Source organism: Stenella coeruleoalba (assembly GCF_951394435.1).
Source record: "Stenella coeruleoalba genome assembly, chromosome: 1".
NCBI classification, from domain to species: Eukaryota; Metazoa; Chordata; class Mammalia; order Artiodactyla; family Delphinidae; genus Stenella; species Stenella coeruleoalba.
In genome coordinates this window covers 48,826,804-48,849,722 of record NC_137169.1, presented here as the reverse complement: position 1 = coordinate 48,849,722, position 22,919 = coordinate 48,826,804, and positions in this window count along the sequence as shown.

Sequence of the window (22,919 nt, the reverse complement as noted above, 5' to 3'; positions counted from 1 at the left end):
TTGCAAATGTATTCTCCCATTTGATAGGTTGCCTTGTTTTCTTGATGTTTTTATTTTCCCCTGTGCAAAAGCTTTTTATTTTAGTTTGCTGTAATCACTTGTATTTATTTTTGCTTTTGTTGCCCTTGTCTAAGAAGACAGATCCAAAAAAAGTATTAGCAAGATTGATATCAAAGATTTTACTGCCTATGTTTTCTTTTAGGAGTTTTATGGGTTCAGGTCTTACATATAAGTCTTTAATCCCCTTTGAGTTTATTTTTTGTATGTGGTGTAAGAAAGAGGTCCAGTTTCATCCTTTTGCATGCAACTGCCCAGTTTCCCCAACACCATTTATTGAAAAGCCTGCCTTTAATTGACCATAGAAGTGTGGGTTTATTTCTGGGCTCTTTATTCTGTTCTATTGATCTATGGGTCTCTTTTTGTGCCAGTATCATACTGTTTTGATTACTAGAGCTTTGTAATATAGTTTGAAATCAGAGAGCATGATGCTTCCAGCTTTGTTCTTCTTTCTCAAGATTGCTTTGGCTATTTGGGGTCTTTTGTGGTTCCATACCAATCTTAGAATTATTATTCTGATTCTGTGACAAATGCCATTAGTATTTTGATAGTTGTTTTTGTAACTAGCTGTTTTTCTCTTGCTGTTTTCAAGATTCTCTTTATCTGTATCTTTTGACATTTTAATTATAATTTGTTTTGGTGTGGGTGTCTTTGGGTTCATCTTGTTTGGGATTCTGTGCTCCCTGAACTTGGATGTCTGTTTCCTTCAGCAAGTTAGGGAAATTTTCAGGCATTATTCTATTTCTTCAAATAGATTTTCTGTCCCTTTGTCTCTCTCTTCTCCTTCTGTAAGCCTATAATGTGGATGTTAGTATGTTTGATGTTGTTCCAGATGTCCCCTAAATTCTCCTCTTTTTTTTAAATTCTTCTTTTTTTTTTTTTTTTTTGCTGTTCCAATTGGGTGGTTTCCACTACACTCTCTTTTAGATCGCTGATCCATTCTTCTACATCCTCTAATTTGCTGTTGATTCCCTCTAGTGTAGTTTTCATTAGTTATTATATTCTTCAGCTCTGACTGGTTCTTTTTTCTATTTTCTCTTCATTGAAGTTCTCACTGTGTTCCTCCATTCTTCTTCCAAGTTCAGTTAGCATCTTTATGATCATTATTTTGAACTCTTTTTCTGGCAGATTGCTTATCTCTGTTTCGTTTAGTTCTTTTTCTGAGGTTTTGTTGTATTCATTCATTTGGAATATATTCCTTTGTCTCCTTATTTTGTCTAACTCTCTGTTTTTACATATTAGGTAGATTAGCTATGTTTCCCGGTTTGGAAGGAGTGGTTTTATGTAAAAGGTGTCCTGGGGGCCCAATAACATGGTCTCCCCTGGTCACCAGAGCCAGGTGCTCCAGGAGTATCCCCTGTGTGATGGGTATGCCCTCCTGTTTTGGCTGGTCCACAATTGCTGCAGGTATGCTAGTGTGTGGGACTGGCTCCTGGTGTGGTGGGCTGTAAAGCCCAACCATGACTGTTGCAGGCTTTCTGGCATGTGGGACCAGCCCCCGGGTCAAGAGCCATTTTGGGGGGATGCCAGTCCTGGCAGAGGCTGCCTGCCAGGTGTGGTGGGCAGGGTACCTCTTTGGAGGGGCTCTGGTGCTGGCCGAGGCTGCCTGCTAGATGTGTCGGGGCAGGGGGCTGCTTTCGAGGCTGGTGCCAGCAATTTTTGAGTGGAATTTTGATGGATGAATAGGAGTTGGCCAGGAGATGAAGAGAGTAAGTGAGGGAAATGTAGTCTTTGCAGAAAAACACAGAGGCATAAAATAGCAAGGTGTTAGCCAAGCAGGGGTATAAGATGCAGAGTAGGGAAAAAGGAAGTCTTGAGACTAAAAAAGTAATCATGCAACTAGACCAGAGAGAAGCTTGCATGTTAAACTAGGCCCTTTCCCCAACTGTAGCAGCTAGATGCCAAAAATCAGAGACAGAGGAAGGGGACAAAGACACATTTAGTTTTTAAGAAATAACACCTGATACTGGTCTGCCACTTTGTGTGTAAACAGAAAACAGGGATACACACAAGAGAGTATAAGCTCATGGGAATGTACAGAAGTGAGAACTTTGAATGGTAGGTCATGAAATTAAGCAGTATCGGGACTTCACTGGTGGTGCAGTGGTTAAGAATCCACCTGCCAATGCAGGGGACACGGGTTCGAGCCCTGGTCCGGGAAGATCCCACATGCCACGGAGCAACTAAGCCTGTGCACCACAACTACTGAGCCTGCGCTCTAGAGCCCACAAGCCACAACAACTGAGCCCGCGTGCCGCAACTACTGAAGCCCATGTGCCTAGAACCTGTGCTCTGCAACAAGAGAAGCCACGGCAATAAGAAGCCCGTGCACCACAACGAAGAGTAGCCCCTGCTTACCACAACTAGAGAAAGCCTGCGTGCAGCAAAGAAGACCCAACGCAGCCAGAAATAAATAAAATAAAATAAATTTATAAAAATTAAAAAAAAAGAAATTGAGCAGCATCTAAATCTCAAAGGGCAGGAAAGTCAGAACTGTTATCTAGGTTATTTTAATCCACTTTAATTATATCATCCTCAAGGACAGGGACTGCTACTTTAGTTTTCTGTTAGGCTGCAAACCCTCCAGGACAATTTAAGCAGGAGTCGCTGGGCAGCCTCATCCAGAACGCATCTTGGTTTGGTGATCCTAGGTGCCCCTCTTAGGGGTGACATTGATAGATCAAGGTTATGCTTCTCATGCAGACCGCAGGCAGATCCTCACAGATCCCCACCTGTGTGAGAGGGGGAGGGGCAAAACAATACACTTTGGTTTTTGTGTTTGTTTTGTTTTGGGTGAGATCATTTTAGTTCTATTCTCTTAGAAAATTTCAATTATACATGTTTTACATTAGATCCTCAGACCTTATTCATCTTATAGCAGAAAGTTTGTACCCTTATATCAACCTCTCCCTATTTCTCCCATCTGCCAGCCCCTGGCAACCACTTTTCTGTTCTCTGTTTCTGTAAGTTTGACATTTTAATTTTAGATTCCACATATATATAAGTGATGCCATGCAGTTTTTGTCTTCTCTGTCTGGCTTATTTCACTTAGTGTAATGCTCCATCCATGTTGTTGCAAATGGCAGGAACGTCCTTCTTTCTCATGGCTGGATAATATTCCATTATATATATATATATATATATGTATATATAATATATATTCCATTATATATTCCACATCTTCTTTATGCATTCATCTGTCAGTGGGCACTTACGTCTTTTCCACATCTTAGCTACTGTGAATAATGCCGCAATGAACATGGGAGTACAGATCTCTTCCCTATCCTGTTTTCAGACAGCCACAGGCAAAAGAATGAAACCAGATCCCTATCTTACACCGTATGCAAAAATCAACTCCAAATGGATAGACTTGAATGTACAACCTGATATCAGAAAACTCCCAGGAGAAAACATAAGGGTTAAGCTCCTTTACATCAGTCTTGGCAATGACTTTTTGGATTTGACACCAAAAGCAAAAGCAACAAAAGCAAAAATAGATGATCCACTTTTAAGACCCACGTTTTGAAAAAGATGGGCTCTTTCCAAATGAGTAGTCATGGAACTGCTGTGTTTCACTTTCTCAGTGTTCTGAAAGGCTGGCGGATTCAAGCTGAGCCTCAAAGGGTTCCTCTTGCCCCTCGCCTGTGGGGAGTCCTGGGGCACTGGCTTATTTGGGAGGCTCAGAAGTCTCAAGGGCCTGGTGTGTTGCCTTCTTCATCTCTAGTGACCTCGATAGGAATCTTGGCCCTGGTCTAGTGAAGGGGAGCAGCAGGGCATCCATGCCAAGAGGGTCCTTTGAGACGTTTTCTTTTTATAGAGCACATTCTGTGAGAAAAGGCCAGACTGACCTCGTTCCAGGACAAAATCAGTTTGATGCTTAAAAGCTCTGTTTCATAGAGACACAGAATATTAACGGATAGAAGAGATCTTAAAGAATCGAGTCCAGTGTTTCATGAGCACCCCGTTCCCATCCTCTGGCTCCTCCATGGTGATGGCCTGTCCCCTTCCGCGTCTCCGTCTCCGTCTCCTGGGGCCTGCAATAGGGATTTCACATTGTTTACTGGCCTACCCCACAGCTTAGGTCAGTAGTATCATCATAAGCTGGCCTCACCTCTGTAGTGTTCCCACCTATACAATGGGCTGAGTGTCCCTGATCCATGAACCTAAGGGATTTTAGCAGAAGGGAATGTCCTTAAAGTCCTCTAAAATGTATAAAATGATGGGACTTCCCTGGTGGTCCATTGGTTAGGACTCCATGCTTCCACTGCAGGGGGCATGGGTTCGATCCCTGCTCAGGGAACTAAGATCCTGGAAGCTGTGTGGTGTGGCCAAAAAAAAAAAAAAACAAAGTATAAAATGATCTGTAAATATTATTTTATTGCTAGCATTATCATTTGCACTCTATTCATACATATTTCTTAAAAGAATTAAAGGAGCTTACATCAACTAGAAACTGAATTAAGCCCAGGATAAAATATGCTGAATTTCAAATGGGCTGAATCAAAATTCATGTTTTTAAGATTGTACTAATTAAAAACCAAACAAATAAGCAAAACCCATTCAACACAGTGAACCCATGCCTAATAGTACTGAACCGTTGTGCTGTCTGTTTCAAGACCATTGGATTTTCTCCTAAATTCACCTTAAGCAGATTAGTACTTAGTTCAATACAAGTCCCAAACAAAATACTTCAATCTATATTATTTATAATTTCTATCTTTTGTTACCACATAAGTACATCAGAAATATAAGAAAAGCAGGTCTTGAATCTCCCTCGATTCAAATATAATAATAGTAATAGTAAAAATAATAATAATAAACAATGACAGATTGACTCTAGAACCATATCCGTTATCACTATATTGCCTGCCTCATACAATAGGGATGACCATTTTCCTTCTAAATGCTTAGTGTATGCTGGGTATATTACTAATTTCTTTATGTGAATGATTTCACTTAACCTTCAGAATGCTCTCCTGTGACGAAGGTGCCATTATCACTTCTATTTTATAGATAGGAGAAATAAGGCTCAGAGTGGCAAAGACACTTGCCTAAGCACACACAGCTGACACGTGGCAGGTGGCATCTGACTCCATAGTACACAGTCTTAAACTACTTTGCTAGACTGCTTCCTTGTTTAAAATATGGGGAGACACCAAGGAGAATCTTGTGTCAACTATTTAATCATTAATCTGGTGGTTCTTAATATCTAGCTCATTACCTGTAATTAATCAAAAATATGCAAATTCAAAAGAACAGATATCCCAATACTATTCAGGTAGATATGCGTCCTGGCAAAGCATAGTCATGTAAATACTAGTAGCTCATCATCTCCCGAACACAATCCAGCCTCTGATTCATTACTGAACGACAGCCCCGTAGCTGATGTTGATAATGCTGACTTGACTTCTTAAACTGTATTTAAGGAAGCAGGGATGAGAAAAAGATAGGGTACAAAGAACGTTATTTGTTTTCAAGGTAACTTTTTAGAGCACTGGTGCTTAAATCTATAATTGCTCATTTCTGTGTAAATTCATGTGTCTGGATTAATAAAGTCTTGTGGGGATTATATATAGAAATCTAAGTTGATATATATAATCGATAGCATAGCAACCATTTTATTCCCTTTGCTGTTTATGTGCATCCCAAAGCTTATTGCTACAAGGCTACGAGATGGTGGTACATAAACACACACACAGAGATTCGGTATATACACACACACACACACACACACACACACACGTCTGTATACATATGTATCTTCACAGTAACTGAGATGCTGAGATGACAAGCTACTCTGAAAACCTAGATGTTTACAGTACATATTTTAAAATAGTCTATGGCGTTTCTACTATTCACATGATACCCGTGACACTGTGACTCACCAAAGCTGTGTGTGCGTGTTTGCACATGGCTTCGTGCAGTAGAGTGGGATGAGAGAGGGTTTGGCAGACCTGACTGTCAACCCTGGCCCTACCCCTTACAAGCTGGGTCACCTTGGGCGGCTAGTTTGAGTCACTGAGCTCCTGTAAACATGGTTAATCATAGTTTTGAAGGGGCTGCTTATCCTGCATGACGACCCCCATTTTTACAGAAGAGCTTCCATGCCACCTTCAGGAAAGTAGGAGCAGAAAACTCCTGCTCGCTCTGCCCTTACTCTTCCATGTCTCCCAGAGGACCAGGACGGCCTCACCAGCTTACTGAATGTGAGCGGAGGGCTGGCCCAGAGGATCAGCCTTGTCTGGGAGTTCACTTTTGCATCTGCTTGTGTAAAGGATACATGTGCTCTTTGCCTGCCTTCTTACAGAAGGTAGCCTTGCAAGGGAGTTAGGAAGGGGATAGTTCTAGGAAGCTTGACTCTGGTCACACACTGGCACTTTCTCCAATCCAGCTGCGTCAGCAATAAATCTGAGCATTTGATTTCTCTCTGTCTGATTTTTGTATAGATCTTTCAACTGGTTCTGGACTTCGAGGTGTGCCAAGCAAGGAGCGGTCATTACCCTCCAACACTTCACGGGGCTGATGTCATGGTTAAAATGAAAACAAGGATATTAAGAATCTAGCACAGTGTGTTACACACGGTAGTTCTTTGGTGACTGTCAGATTCCCCTCCCATGTCTGACTGTAAACTGAACGTGACCCAGCCTGTATCTTACAAATGCCCCTCTCCTTCCCCTCCCCCCATGCTAATTAGCACAGGGTTTCAGATGTGAGCTGAGTAAGACTTTTAAGAGCCAGAAGAGACTTTACCAATCTGTTAGTTAAATTCCTTCATCTTCCAGATGAGAAATTTGAGGACCAGAGGTGCCAAATGCCTTACCTGAGATCACACAGCTAGGAAGGGCCCACCTCATCTCTAAGAGGGACTTGTCATTGAGCACTGCGTGATTTCATAGAACAAAGGGAAACTGTGTCTTCTACAGAGGGTAAATTACAAGGCTGCCTAAAACCTGAGAGCTTTGTCAAGGTAAAATGTTTTCATTTTGTTGAAGACAAGAGAGCACCCCAAATACTTTTCTTTTGACCTACTTTGCTATTCATCTCCTCCCTGCCCCCACCCCCATCATCAATTGCTTCTTCTTGGAAAATCCTGTTATAGTTTGTCATTGTATCTGCGGCTCTGGTTTTAAAGACTTTCTCAGGTGGAGCAGGGACTTAAGAAAATACTCCCCAGGAAGACTCTGAGAGACAATGCGGACATACTGTACCTGTACTTTACTTCTCCACATGTCTTGAACTTGGGAAAATGCAACTGAGGGCAGTGGAGGAATGATAGGCCCTTTTCCATCCTCATAGAGTCCTTTCTGGGCCTAATGATGTCATAGAGATTACTTGCTCTTATGGTTATTAATCAGAGGCCAGCTCTAAAGAGAGATGATAGCCATATTGAGTGTGTATATTTCTTTTTTCCCTGGACTGAATTGTGTTATGAATTCATGGTCTCATTCCCCTTCAGAACATCTCAGAAAAACAGGAGAAAGGCAGATCTTTCTAATCTCATTTTGAATGTAGGAAAGCAGAAGGAAGAGAAATCAAGAGATTTCAAGACATTCTCACTTCTGCCATTCATTGCACTTGGTATTTTTTCCTGGAATGTTACTTCCCCACCTGACTTTCCTGGAAAACTCCTACTCGCTCTGCAAAAACCAGCTCCTTGAAAGTCACTTCCCCCTTGGTGCTCCGTTGCAATTTCTGTGTTCTGTTTGGCATGATGCTTGAGCAATTTTGCTGTGATTAATCATTTATATGTCTCTATCTTTCAGAAATGGATTCGTCCTTAATAACAATCACTAAAATCCTATCATCCCCATTTTATAGAGAAGGACACATACCTCAGAGAGGTTACATGACTTATTCTAAATCACATGGCCAGTATGTGATGGGGCCAATTACTGAGCATAGGGATGTCAGCCTCTAAAGCCCATTCTCTCCACTATGGTCTGAAGCTGTTAACAACAAAGGATTTTGTTATTAAAGAGAATGCATTTTACCCTTAGCTAATTCCTAATACCAATAACTAATTACTAACTGCCATTGATAGAATGCTTTATGATTGACACAGCAGTTTTCCATATACGTCATCTCATTTGATCTATATAACAAAGCTGCAAGCTGGGGATTGTGCAACAGTTTTAAAGTTTATGGCTTTACAGTTGAGGAATGGAGGCCCAGAGAAGGGACTTGCCAAAAGCCATCCTGCTATTTTGTAACAGTTAGCACTTTGCAGGAAATTAAACACGCATCTCCTGACAACAGATCCCTTTGCCATGTTGCAACAATTAATTCAGGTTCTCAGTAGGTTTAACGGGCAGTAACGGATTCATTCAGGTTCTCAGTAGGTTTAACATGCAGTAACGGCAGAATCTCCAAATAAATAAACTGTACATAGTCCTTAGGAGACCAGGACATTCTCTTCGGTTCCACATGTGGTCAGACTTTTCCTCCTTTGGCGATGGTGTGGTACAGTGGACGGTGCTGCACGTCAAAGTCAAGGGAACGAATCCCAGACCTCAGAATGTGATCAAGGACAGCGGTTTGTCTTCCGTATAGTTGTCACATTGTCACGTGACTTGACGGGGTTACAGAGTGGCGCTTCTCAATGCTTTTATTTTTCAGCCAACACACACAAGACACACGCCTGTGGGAGCACTCAGGTATATGCATTATCCCTCACGTTCTAACTTTAACTTGACCCTTTTCTGCTCAAGAGAACAAAGAAAGGAGTGAGAAAGCCAATTATTAGGAGAAAAAGCTATATCTTTCATTTATTTTGAATAGTATGTATATATATTTTTTTTGGCCAAGTTTCGTATCTTAGAGGAAGCTTCTGACACAACTCACAACTCACTGGGACACACCTGTGTGATGTGTTTCAGTAGTGAGAGTAGAAAGTTAACTATAGCAGGGCTCCGCCCTCAAGGAGCTCACAGTTGGGTGGGCACGCAGACGTGAAGCGCTGGCTAACATTCAAGACAGGAGATCCTGGTACTAAGAATCTTTGTACTGGTGATACAAAGGAGTGAGGAAGTATTGGATTGGGAAAAACAAGCAAACTTTGATAGAAAACTGAATCATTTTTCCCCTTATTGTTAATTGAAGTGTAGTTGATTTACAATGTTGTGTTAGTTTCAGGTGTACAGCAAAGTGATTCAGTTAGACATACATATATATACATATATTACATATATATGGTTGTGTGTGTGTGTGTGTATAAATCTATTCTTTTTCAGATTCTTTTCCACTGTAGGTTATTATGAGATATTGAATATAGTTCCCTGTGCTATACAGGAGGCCCTTGTTGGTTATCTATTTTATATATAGCAGTGTGTATCTGTTAATCCCAAACTCGTAATTTATCCCTCCCCCCCCGAAACCTGAATCTTTGAATTGAAACTTTGGAGATGAATGATGTTTTCACAGGTAGTAGGGGAAACTGAAAAAGAAGATGGAAACATCGTGGACATCATGATACCCTCTGTTGGGCCTGGGGAATGCTAAGTAGCCCTGTTGCAATCAGAGTGGACATTTGGAAAGAAGGAGGTAGGAAATGAATCTGAAAAGTAGGTAGTACTTGAATGTCATGCTCGTGTGTTTGGATGCGACCCTATAGACAATGGGGAACCATTAAAGGTTTGGGGCAGGAGCCTGGCGTGATCTGGCTCAGGTTTCTGGAAGATCACTCTGGCAGCTCTGATTCTATGGCGTCACTGATCATCACCTGACAAAGAACCTGCAGCTCGAAGTGGGGGACGAGGAGTGCTAGTTGATGAGCTGAAGAAAAAAAAAAATCAAAGATCCCATTTTCCTACTTGTGTCAAGTCAAATAAATGGAGCCAGATAAACGTGGAAAAAAGTCGAGACAGTAGCAAAATTGCCTGCAAGCAGAATGTTTTTCAAAGTCCCTAATGAGGTGTCAGTGAACCTAACGAGATGAAACTCCCTACCCTACACCTAGTTTTTCACGCTGTCCTTTTCAACCACTCATAATTAAGTTGTGAAATTGGAATTATATCCTTACATTAAAGACGGAGGCTAGCTCTGCCTGCCTCTTGCTTCTCCAAAGAAGGTGACTCTGAAAAGCACTCTGTTCCGTTGCTTCTTCTCCCAGTGATGCTTCCCCGGATGTGGCTGCAGGCGATGGCATTGTCGTTTTAGATTTTGATTAAGAAGGGCCACGTGGCTCCTCTTCATTGATTTCAGTATTGAATTCCGTCATTCTTCGTTAGGAATTATTAGGCAGTTGAAGTTGAAAGGAAAATGTCACGGTCTTTTTGTGCCGTTGGCTTGTTAGTGGAAGGGAAGGGTAGGCTGGGGGAGAGAGGCATGCACCGCGAGCCAGACACTGGGTGGGGTTCTCTAGATATGTAGGGCCCCTCTGATTCTTTCAGGCTGTTACAGTGAGAGGAAAGCCTTATTCCCATTTATACGGTTGTGGAAACTGAGGCTCACAGGGGTTGCAGGCCTTGTAGAATAAGATCCTCCAGGTTTATTCCAAACCCATGCTTCTCTGTCTCCGCTGGGATAAAGATGGCGACTTCACTTTTAGACAAAGAGGGTCCACGGACAGGAGGCTTAGATCTATCAGCCACCACTCCGTGAGTGTCTCACAGTGCCCCGTGCATCCTTCTAGGGCACTTTGAGGTGCATTTTTTTATTCCTACAAGAATGCTTTGGAGGGACACCCATTGTGGCTCAGAGGGTCTAAGTGATTTACCTGAAATCACACACTTAGGAAGTACAGACTCCACCTCACTGCGTTGCTTTCAAGTTGAGATCTCTACAGGATAAAATGCCTCCTCTGAAAGGACGAGGCCAGTAAGAGACATTTCTGGTACTGGGGCCAGCTCCCAGTATGAGAGATACATGTAAGGCAGGCCCATTTTTCTGAAACCCTGACATACTGGAATACAGGGGTAGGGCCCAGAGGAAGATGAGAAGAGGAGATCAGAGGCCGGCTCCGTACAAGGGGGGCAGGAGCTCTGGGCAGCGTCAGCCTGGAGCAGAAGAGCACCTAGAATCACGAACTCACTAAAGAAATACGAGCATCGTGTCCTTTTCTTTTCAGGACTCTTTACATAAACTTATCGAGCAGATTCATAAAGCAAGGGCTGGAAATGCGGCTGCCCCATGACGAGCACAGCTGTGGAAGCTCCCTCGTCCGGGGGTGGGGTCTGTCTGCTCCCCACTGGGGCGGCTCCAGCCCCACCTCTGCTCCAGCTTTTCTGAGGAACCAGTGCCTTCCTCTCCGATGGAAACACTAGCATGGACTCAGGTTTCCAGGTCAGGCCTGGTTCTCTCTGCTCTGTCCGTCATAGCTAGCCCAGTATAAAAATGCAAATGCAGGACCACGATCACCGACGTGGGACCTCAGGGGCCAGATGTCTGTCAGAAATTTAGAATATTTCACATCTGAGAAAGACCATATGATACGTATGTTACATATTATGCAACACTCCCTGCCAGGCTTGGGGCAGCACCCGTCATCACGCACATTCATATTTCTGCAGTAAAATCTGTAATAAATAAATGTAGTGTGAATAAACACTGTAAGTAGCGTTCCGTCAATACAGGTCAGTTTGTGCCCTCAGATGAATTCAGATCAGTTTAGATATGCTGCCAAAATGAGTTACATGTAGATGCAAAAACTCTCAACAGAATATTAGCAAACCGAATGCAACAGCACATAAAAAGGATCACACCACATGCACCACAACCAAGTTGGATTCATCCCAGGGTCACAAGGGTGGTTCAACATATACAAATCAATCAATGTGATACACCGCGTCAACAAAAGAAAAGAGAAAAACCGCGTGATCATCTCAATAGATGCAGATAAAGCATTTGCTATAATTCAAAATGAATTGCACACACGCACACACATGCATGCACACATAAAACTGTGCTTTCAGACCTTTTTGGATTTTGAAATTCAGAGAAGAGATTGTAGGTAAATATTTGTAGCTCACATAGATTGAGTTCCTGTTATATGCCTGGCACTGGACTGAGCAGTTTACAGACATTTACTGCACAAGAACCTCAGGGCCTATGATGAATATAGTGTTACTATCTGTGTTTTGCAGCGTAGAGCTGTTCTGGGCAATCAATAGCCATGAGTCACGTACAGCTATTTCCACTTAAATTAATTAAGTTAATTTAAACTAATTTAAATCAAATGAAATTAAAAATTCAGTTCCTGGGTTGTACAATCAAGAGCTTGATAGCCACGTGTGGCTAGTGGCCATGTATTGGAGTAGCTGTATATGCCTAGTGCCTACCATACTGGGAAGCACAGAATATTTCCATCAGAGCAGAAAGTTTTATTGGACAACGTTGGCCTACATGTTGGACAGGGTGGTGGTTATGAGCATGGATTCTGGAGCTGTACTGCCCAGCACCACCGTTTCCTAGTTATACAGCTTTGACCAAGCTTCTTTACCTCTTGGCACCTTAGTTTTCTCATCTGTAAACTGGGGATAAAGATAGTACCCATTTCATTGGTTGCTGTGAGGAGTAAATGAGTTCATACATGTAAAGAACTCAGAACAGTGCCTGGCTTGAAGTTATCTCTTAATAGTATTACCTATTATGCTTATTGTTAAAGATGGGGAATTCAAGGCAAGAAAGATGTTTTAAACTCTACGTCCAAGTCCTTGCTCTTAGGCGGCGTGTCCTATACCCTCTCCAGACGTGTATCGCATTCATCTCTTCTCCTGCATTGCTGAATGAGTGAATGAATGAGAGAGGCTGAGAGTGGTGACCTGGATACCCAGAGCGAGCAACAGCTGGTGATTTCCTGGTCTTTAAAGTCAGGCTCAGACGTAGAGACCTACAGTGAACCATGGCTGTCCTTTATTGATTCCTCAGACCAAGACTCAATTCATATCTTTTATTTCCACTTTGTTCCATTTTCCTGTGTCTAAGCTTAATTTTTAAAAATCAGCTATAACTAGGCTATTGTAAGGCATCGAACCTGCTGTCAGGACTATATATTTGAGGTAATATGTTGAAGCTTCATTGATTCTGTTTGACAGCAGTCAAAACAGAGATAGAGTGGAGCTGCTGCCTGGAAATCACCCAATGAGGTCCCGGATCACTCTCGCGAGAAGCACCTGCCAGATGTGCCTGCAAATAGCTGTGCGCAGCGCCTGGTATGGAAAGAGGTGTAGTGTTCGCTGCAGTGCCCCCAGGCATGGAGTCAAATGGGACGGGGTTTGGTTTCAGTCCTGAACCAAACCTGGGCAACCTTCTCTTATCACTTCAGCTTTTCGAGCCTCAGTTTCATGATTTGCAACAAGGGGGTAATTATTCTGATTCTGTCTCCTTCACATATCGTCATGAAGACCAAATGCAAAGTAGATTAAAACACTTTATTTATTATAAAGCACTGAGCACACATAAGTTGCTTAATAGTACAGGCAACACTTTTCTTCTGGTAGGAAGGGAAGCCTCTGAGCTTTGGGAGAGACAAATAGGAATATCTGGTGTGCATTAGTAACTGGCATTTCTTATTAAGTGTTTGTCGTCGTTTTCGGCTTAGTGGAAAAATAATGTTGTAATATACATGTTATTAATATCAATTGAAAGATGAATAGACCATCTTTGAGAAGTAAAGGAGTATGCTAGCATTGGCACTGCTCTTTTGGGGCTTACTGAAAGGAAGCCCACCGGTGAAGGCATTGTCCTTTAGGTGGTCTTTTGTCTTATTTACAAATTTTGAACTTTATATTTTGAATTTTGCATCAGTAAAAACTGTCCCGCTTATAAGCTTCTAGTTTTCCTTTTAACAAACAATGAGAATTACAGCATCATCATCTCTACCTCCTCTCCCCTGGCAACCACCTGGAAGCTTGTAATTATTTTAATGGTTAATTGAGGTTGTCACCGTATTCTTTCTTTATGCAGTTTTAGAGTTAAAGAATTGAATTACAGAATGAGAGAACAAGAGGAAAGAGTAGACCGAAGTCTAGCTTTTTAAATTTTCTAGGTGAAGAAATTGAGAATCTAGAAAGAGCAAGAAGGATGCTTAGGGACTGAGGGCCAATCACTGGTAGACTAGGACTAGAATTGCTGTCTCTGACTCACAACCCATTTATCAGGCATGTTCTAATCAAGAGTTGTATGGTGAGCATTGAAGCAGATCAAGGGAGTCAGATAAGTCTAATGTATATTGGAAGAGCTTGATGTAGCCATCTCGCCATAGGGATGACCTGGCTAATGGGACCTGAAATACTTGAAGCCTGTGGCTACTGTATTAGTTAGGAATGTGTGTAGCCCCAAATCATGGCTCCCAAATAATAGCAGCCTAAATAAGTAGAATTTAATATTCCTCACCTAGGAGGAAGTCTACTTCTAGGCAGTTTTTAGCATTGCTTCACTTGTTTAAAGATGCCTCCAGGGACTTAGGTTCTTTCTACCTCTTGTTCACCAGATGGCTGCCTCAGTGCCAGGCATCGTATCACTGTCCAAGAAGAAAGAAGAAGGAAAAACTGAAGCTAAAACTTTCCCAGAATTCTTCTAGCAGATTTCCACTTCCATTTAATTGTTTAGAAGTGTGTCACCTGGCCACATCTAACTTTAAGGGAGGTTGGGAAACTGAGTATTTATCTTTCTAGCCTCTATCATTGGGACAATATTTTTAAAAATTAACAATCAGGGCTTCCCTGGTGGTGCAGTGGTTGAGAGTCCGCCTGCCGATGCAGGGGACGCGGGTTCGTGCCCCGGTCCGGGAAGATCCCACATGCCGCGGAGCGGCTGGGCCCGTGAGCCATGGCCGCTGAGCCTGCGCGTCCAGAGCCTGTGCTCCTCAAGGGGAGAGGCCACAACAGTGAGAGGCCCGCATACCACACACACACACAAAAATTAACAATCAGTGGGGCACAGCCATAGACCAATCGCAGTGGATGCCAAGCATGAGGAATTGGCACAGTTGTAACAATGCATACGTGACTATTAGCCTCACCTGTTGTAAAGGGTGACCAGGGAGAAGAGTGTTAAGAATTGGTGTTGAGTAAGTCTCAACAGTGTTTGATGCTGTACATTGTTCTGCATCAGGGTCAGCAAAGGGTCAATAGTAGATATTTTAGGCTTTATGGCTTTATGATCTCTCTTGCAGTTACTCAACTCTGCCATCGTTGTGCGCAAGTAGCCATAGACAATACATAACCAAACGGGCATGGCTGTGTTCCAATAAAACTTTATTTATAGAAACAGGCAGGAAGCCGTATTTAGCCTGTGGGCTATTGTTTGATGGCCCCTGTTCTGCATCCATCTCCACATTAGGGATGTCCTGGCAATGAGACTGGAATACCAGCTGTTGGTTACCTCTAGCTATCGCTCTCTAAGTGGTATGCAAATGGGCATGGCCAACATGTTTCCATTCTTGACTAGATAATTCTGCTTCCTGCCCTAGTGGAGAGAAGCCATTTCTTTCTCTTTCAGTCTCTACATCCCTCTGCCGTATACCTACTCTGAATAGTGACATGGAAATTCAATCTATGTCTTTGAATTTGGGGGACACCTTCCAGTATTACTCAAATATTGTCATCTTGAACGGTCATCATGCTTGAGAGATTCAATAAAATAATGATTATGAAAGTGCTTTGTCAACTCCAAAGTAGTATGTGAAAACTCCTGCTTACTACAACTTTCTTATCTGCAGATGCTCCCCGTGCTTCAAGGACCTTCTGTACTTTCTAAGGTTTGTTCACATTTCCTGGCATCACATCTGCCCCTATCTGAGAGCAGCTTATCTTTCCTTCGGCAACATAGTCTGCTTAGGGGAGTGTATTAATTACCACGATGGGGTCATTGAAGTGAGCTCTTCGTTTACAAGAACCCCCTAGGGACCCCAGTACACAAGCACACACCCACACTCATACACTCTCATTAGATGGAAGTTTTTGCTGTTTGTGCCTCAGCCTCTGACAACAGATACTTTATGGTGGCACAGTGGATGATGCAGAGGAAAAGCTGGGCCTTTTAAGAATCAGATGTTTGCAAAAGTCAAATTCTGTAGGTTGGATGCCAGTCATAGCCTAGCCAGTCATGTGGAGGAGTTTGGAAGGCACGTCATTCCGCCGGGTACCACGAGCCACAGGATTGTCCGAACCAGAATCCTTTGCACCATTGCTAGCACATCCCTCTCCCATGTCCCTTCCAACTAATCAAGAGCTTAGTCCTTTTTGGCCAGAATCCTACTCACCGCCTTTTCTCCTTGCTGAGTTCTCCTTGCTTTTTTTTTTCCTTTTTTTTCATTTTTCATTTTCATATTACAAGTGGATAATTGGTGTGAGAATCCAAGGGCAGCGCATGCCAGACAGAGGAAACAGTAGATGCCAGGGCATTGTGGCTGCGGGATAGGGAGAAAGGCTGCAAGAGGCGTGAGAGGGTCAGGGAGGAGCGTAGGCCCAGATTCGTGTGCGGCCTGCTGGGCCATTGGAAGGCCTTTGGGTTTATGCCAAGAGCAATGGGACTTTACTGCAGCATTTTAAGCCATCGAGGATCCAGTCTAACTTCCTCAAGACCCCTGACTGCTTTGTGGAGAAAGGATTATCGTTAGATCAAGAGGGGAAACGTGGAAAGCAGTTAGGAGGGAGAGCCAAAGGAGGGAGGAGAGAGGGAGGGAGGAGAGAGAGGGAGGGAGGAGAGAGAATGAATGAATGAATGAGTGAGTGGTGGCTTTTGGATTATGGCAGCCACAGTTGGGAAATGGAGAGAAGTGGATAGCTCCAGGATGGTACCAGAGAAAGAGCACTTAATGAAATGAGAGCAGACACTGAGGTGATGAACAGGGTTTTCCAGGGGAAAAAGGAAAGCACAGATGCCCTGACCCAGGGTTCCCAAACCGTGTTCCAAGAAAACACCGTGTCCTGCAGAATGTGAAAAATTGTTCTTCGAAAAAGGATCAGATTCCTTCGTGACTTAAAAAAAAAAAAAGTCTGGACAATGCTGCCTCCTGTGTTGCATAGGGCAGGGGAATAAATAGTATATTCAAGGCTCTCGGAAACTCATCAGTAATGAAGCCAATTTAACTTTAATGTGGCTTTTCTCAAGTCTGTTTGATCCCACAACTCCTTTCACACAGAACACCTTGCTCCTGGCCAGCATTCCACCCAGGGTGTTTGATGGGACTGGATGACCTAGAACAGCATTCTTATTTTATTCATGGCAAGATGGTGGCCCAGAGAAGGGAAGTGACTTGCCCAAGATCACACAGCTTGGTAGAGGCAAAGACTGGCAGAAATCATAGCTTCTCTGACTTAAGACACACTGCTGCTTCTACCCCAGGGTGCTATCTGCATCTGCAGAGAAGACTTGTGCTGTTGTATTGATAGGGTCCTGCCTACAAATAACACGCATCCTCACCTGCTGAATGAACGAAACACTCTGCCCCACGCTCCACCCTCCCAGAAGGGCCCTAACTCAGAAACAGTGATGCGCCATTCCCTGGCCAAGGTGTCAGGCTTATAAATTCTTACCATAGTGAACAACAGAGAGTTGTAAAAACTGCACACAGGGAGAAATGCAACAGTCGGGGTGGCCTGAGGGGTCAAGTCCTATTGAAATATGTTTGCAGATTCCACTGCCCAGCAACAACCTAAATAACAATGGGCTATAATGAGGCGATAATTAACATTGAATCTAGAGTCAGCAAAAAGAAAAGATTTTATACTTCAGTGGGGTAGAGATGCAACTTGATTGTAATTCTGGATGAGCTCCTGGGGGACCTGCCCGTTGTTGGAAAGAAAAAAGAGCACTAACTGTGCTTCCGGCTGCAGGGCAGAGAAAGTGTGTTTCTGCCTCAGATTGTAATCCAGATTTTGTCATCTCCTAGCTGGGCAATTGTGTGTGAGTTGCTTAACTTCTCTGGCTTCAGTTTCTCACCTATGGGATAGAGATAATATACCATTGCAGGGCTGATGCAAAAAGTAAATTGAATCGTGTGTGTGAGGTACCTAGCATGCCTGACTCACTAGGCGCTTGGTAAACGAGAGCTATTCGAATTATGTCTGTGGTTTTTTCCTCTTCTAAACACCAGATCATTCTGATGGCATTTGTCCTGAATGGCCTTGATAGTAGCTATTTATGCACTGAAACCGCTGAATATACTTTTGATCTTCAAAGTGATCGAATCCCACTTTGAACTAACTTAGGCCAAAGAGAAAGTGTTGTGTTTTGCTTATTTGTTGCTGATAATATTAGGTTACCTTATGTCACAGTGGTAAGGGCAAGGGAGTAGTTTGGCTCCAGGGACAACTAGAGCCTAAGGCTCAAATAAAGCCACACTCCTCTCTGTCTCTTGACTCTGTGTCTTTGTTCTCTGTGACCAGCTTCCTGAGTGTGGTGAGGAATCGCTGCCAGTGATCCTTGAGGACTCAGTTTAAAGTTTAAATATCTAGGGAGAGTCCCTGACTGGCCTAGAATGGATCAGGTGCTCACCCCAGGACCAATCAACTAAGGCTAGGGTGAATGAGCCTGCGAGGACATACCAGCATCTACTCATTATCACAGAGTGAAAGAGAAGGATTATGCGGAGAAGAAATCAGGAATGGGAGCTGGTGGGCAGAACGAAAAATATCCAACCCCCCCCCCCGCCCGCCTTTGAAACTAAGCTCTTCGTGGGAAATCTAGTGGACACCTGCTTTTTCCCTTGTTCAACTTCTACCCTACCTTCCTTGGTCAACAATACCCGCTTTGGCGTTGGAGAATTCCCCTACCCCTTCCCACGTGCTTTGGCTGGGAGTGTAATCCTTGCTTTTTCAAGTCTACTCAGCCATCAGCTTTTCCATATTCCCATGTTTTTGGCCCACGTGAGCATCGCGCAAGTTGCGCCAGTCAGACTCTAGTTTTTTCCTGAGTGTTGGTTCTTGGGGAGGATGACTCAAGGGTTAGAGCAGAATCATTCTGTTGACAGTCTTAAGAAATCTGCCCGTGAGCTCTCCCTACTTCGATTCCTAAAGCTTTAGAGCTCTTGCCCTGTCTGAAGTCTGATTGTTCAGTTCTCCAGTCCACTCCAGAGCTACCTTCAGTGATCTTCTAGGAAATCCAACTACGTGTCTAAGTTATCCGGAGTTGATTTCTGTTGCTTGCAACCAAAGATCCTTAGCAGATGCAGGCAGAGGCTGAACATTATTCATGTTAGTATCCTCCATGCTCCTACTGGTTCCACTGCTACACAAATGCTCAGAAAACATGTGGTGGACTTGTTCTTTCTCTTATTTCTCCCCATATCTTCCTTTAAAGATAATTCAAGATCAAACACGATATATAAAACAGTTAAAAGAGAGGCTAGGCTACTTGGGTTGAGGAGAGCCCAAACCCTGAAGATTCAGCCTCCACCTTGCTCCTTAGGGATGTTTAAAGAACCCTAGTGGTCTCTGGAACACAGTTTGAAAACCTTTGCACTTGAGGGTGCCTCAGGTCCTTTCTGGCACTAAGGTTCTACAGTCTGACCACATGCCAGGGCTTCCCTTGAATCCAGGGTGTGTCATCCTCCTTCAACCCAGAACCATTCTCTGTATCAAAAGCCTGTTCCATTTGGGGCCCCCAAAGACACCTTTCTCTAAAGTAATATCTCTGCTTTAAAGTGCCTGTCAGTCTCCTGCTCAGCTAAATGTTTTATGTACTTGTCACTGGGGTATTTCGTACTATTTGGAGCATTTATATGTCATTAAGCATAAGGCAGCTCAGGTTAATTGAAATTGTTATTTTTGGAATTGAAGTTATTATTTTTTTCTTTAATTGAAGCCGTTCCCCAGAATAAAATTGTCACAGACTTTGGAATTCACAGCAGTGGCTCTGAAGATTTAGCTCACAGTAAGATCACAGGATCTCAGTGCAGATTTGGGGGCACAACCCCTGAAGATTGGGGTTTTGTATGGCTCCAGTGGGTCCTAGGAATCTGCATTTGTAAAATAGGGGGAATAACTGAGAACATCATTGATTTGTTTTCATTCTTAAATGCAGTACTTTATTTAAAGATCTTAGCTTAGTGCCTGGCTTTATCGTAAGGATTTGATAAGTGAAACCATTATTAGTGTTAGTTTTGTTTGTGATATAGTATCCGGCGAGCTTATCCAGGACTGATTCAAGCAGGTGTTGAAGTCAACAACCAACCCTAAGGGTGGTATCTCTCAATTCTGTCTGTTCTCTGCCTCTACTGCATTAGTTCAACTTCACTATCATCTCACACCTGTGTCGTTACCACAGCACTTCCTACAGCAGATTTCCTTGATTTCAGTCTCCTTGTTTGAGTTAATTCTCAAAAAAATAGTGAGAGTTATTTTACTACAATCAAATCTGATCACATTCCCTTCTGCTGAAAATCCCTCCATGACTCCCCATCTCTTTCAGAATGAAGCCTAAACTTCTCACCCGTAGTCAGCATGGTCCAATCCATGAGTTCCTCTCTAACTGCAAATTCCTATTGCATCTCTTGCTCTCTGTAGTCAGCCACCCTAAACAAACTGTGGGTCCCCCAAAGTCTCACGCTCACTCTTCTTGCAGGCTTTACTCATTTGGTTCTCTCTGCGTGAAACACACTGGCCCCCCTTTTGGCTAGCCAGAGGTCCTTCAGGTGGCCTTTTGGCCGTTCCTCTTCTGTTAATCCCGCCCTGGCTCCTCAAACGCTGGGTTAGATTCCTTTTTTTTTTTTTAATTTTATTTATTTTTGGCTGCATTGGGTCTTTGTTGCTGCGCGTGGGCTTTCTCTAGTTGCAGAGAGCAGGGGCTACTCTTCGTTGCGGTGCGCGGCCTTCTCATTGAGCACGGGCTCTAGGCGCACGGGCTTCAGTAGTTGTGGCTCGCGGGCTCAGTACAGAGACCAGGATCCAGCTCTACAGAGAAAGAACTTACAAGAGGTTGGTGGAGTCATGGTCTCAGCAAGATGGCTCAGTTCACAGCAGGTCCTCTCTCCTAGCAGACACTCCTGGAGTAAAAGAAGGAACACTGCGTTCAAGTGGTAAAACCACGATTCCAGTGCTGCCCTGTCACTGAAAGCTTCACGGGGTTGGCACATCACTTCATTTTTCTGGGTCCCCAGTGTCCTCAACTTTAAAATGGAGCTAACAGTATCTACTCCATATAGTTGTTTTGAGGATGAAGTAGTAAGCTATTTATTTAGAGTTCTTTGCATATTGGAAAGCTGTGGTCTTCTTTGCCAGGCTGTGAGCTTCTTGAGGGCAGGGGCTTTGATGTGATGCATCTCTGTGCCTCAGTGCCAGGCACGTGGAAGATACTAGATGAGGTTTTGTTGAATAAATAAATGAATGAATCAAAGGGTGACTGACTGAATGAATGGATAGGGAAAGTCTGACCGCTAGGTTGCCTAAGCAGGAAATGACAGAGAGGCTCAGAATAGCCTTGCTGGGGTGAGTTGCATACACATTGCTTTTCCCTCTTCTATGGAAACTTCCTTGAAGTCGGGACTGTTCCCTAACTCTCCCCACCACTCCTGACTCAGTGCCTTGTGCACCTGAGTCAGTGCTTAAAAAACACTTACGAGGGACTTCCCTGGTGGTCCAGTGGTAAAGAATCCACTTTACAATGCAGGGGACGTGGGTTCGATCCCTGGTCAGGGAACTAAGATCCCACATGCCGCGGGACAACTAAGCCCGTGCGTGCCACAAGTGCTGAGCTGGCGCGCCTCAACTAGAGCCCACCTGCCGCAAACTACAGAGCCCAAGCGCTCTGGAACCTACACCACAACTACAGAGCCCACACGTCCTAGAGTCTGCGTGCCACAACTAGAGAAGAGGAAACCCACATGCCACAACTACAGAGAAGCCCGCACACCACAACAAAGAGCCCCCGCGCTGCAATGAAAGATAACACATGCCTCAAGGAAGATCCCGCGTGCGGCAACTAAGACCCAACGCAGCCAAAAATAAAATAAATAAAATACTAAATAAATCTTAAAAAAAAAATCAGAAACAACAACAACAAAAAAAAAAACACTTAGGAGCTTGTGGTGAATTTGTTGACTGCGTTACAATTTCCAATGGTTTGAGGTAGGTATATAACATCACCCCCATTTTATAAATGAAGAAACTGAGTGTCAGAGATGTTTAAATGAACTGTCCAAGTTTGCATGGTTGGCAAGGGACCAGTCCAGGACTAGAACCCAAGTCTTCTCACTGTTAATCAAATGCTTTTTTCCATCAGAGAATTTGTCTCTTTATCTCCTGACCTCACCTGTCAGCAGTGTTTCTGAAAATAAATGGTGTGTGGACACACCCAGCAAGCACGTGGTGGGCCCTAAAGCAATGGCAGCGTTATGTTAATGAGAGGGAAAGAACCCCAGCAAAGAAGAGCCTTCTGATGGGTGTTGATGAATGTTTACAGATGGGGTCTTGCTTTGAACGGAAGGAGACCTAATTTTAAAATGTATTCAAGGGGTTCCCTGGTGGCGCAGTGGTTGAGAGTCCGCCTGCCGATGCAGGGGACACGGGTTCGTGCCCCGGTCCGGGAGGATCCTACATGCTGCGGAGAGGCTGGGCCCGTGAGCCATGGCCGCTGAGCCTGTGCGTCCGGAGCCTGTGCTCCGCAACGGGAGAGGCCACGTCAGTGAGAGGCCCGCGTACCGCAAAAAAAAAAAAAAAAAAAGGTTTCCAATTATTGTCAAGCCTAGGGGGCATTTAGAAATGACCATTGCTAACCACCCAGACTAGGAATATTCCATGACCTTGAGACCCTGCCCTCTGCAGCAGACCTCTTTTCTGGTGCTTGATCTCATGAGGGAGTGCCAACGTGCAAAATTTATGGAGTCCTCAGAGTTTTTGTGGTTGCAGATCACAAGACTTTATCAGACAGAAAGAGAAGCTTGCCTTGGAGGGTGAGAACATACTTTTCAGACATAGCGATGG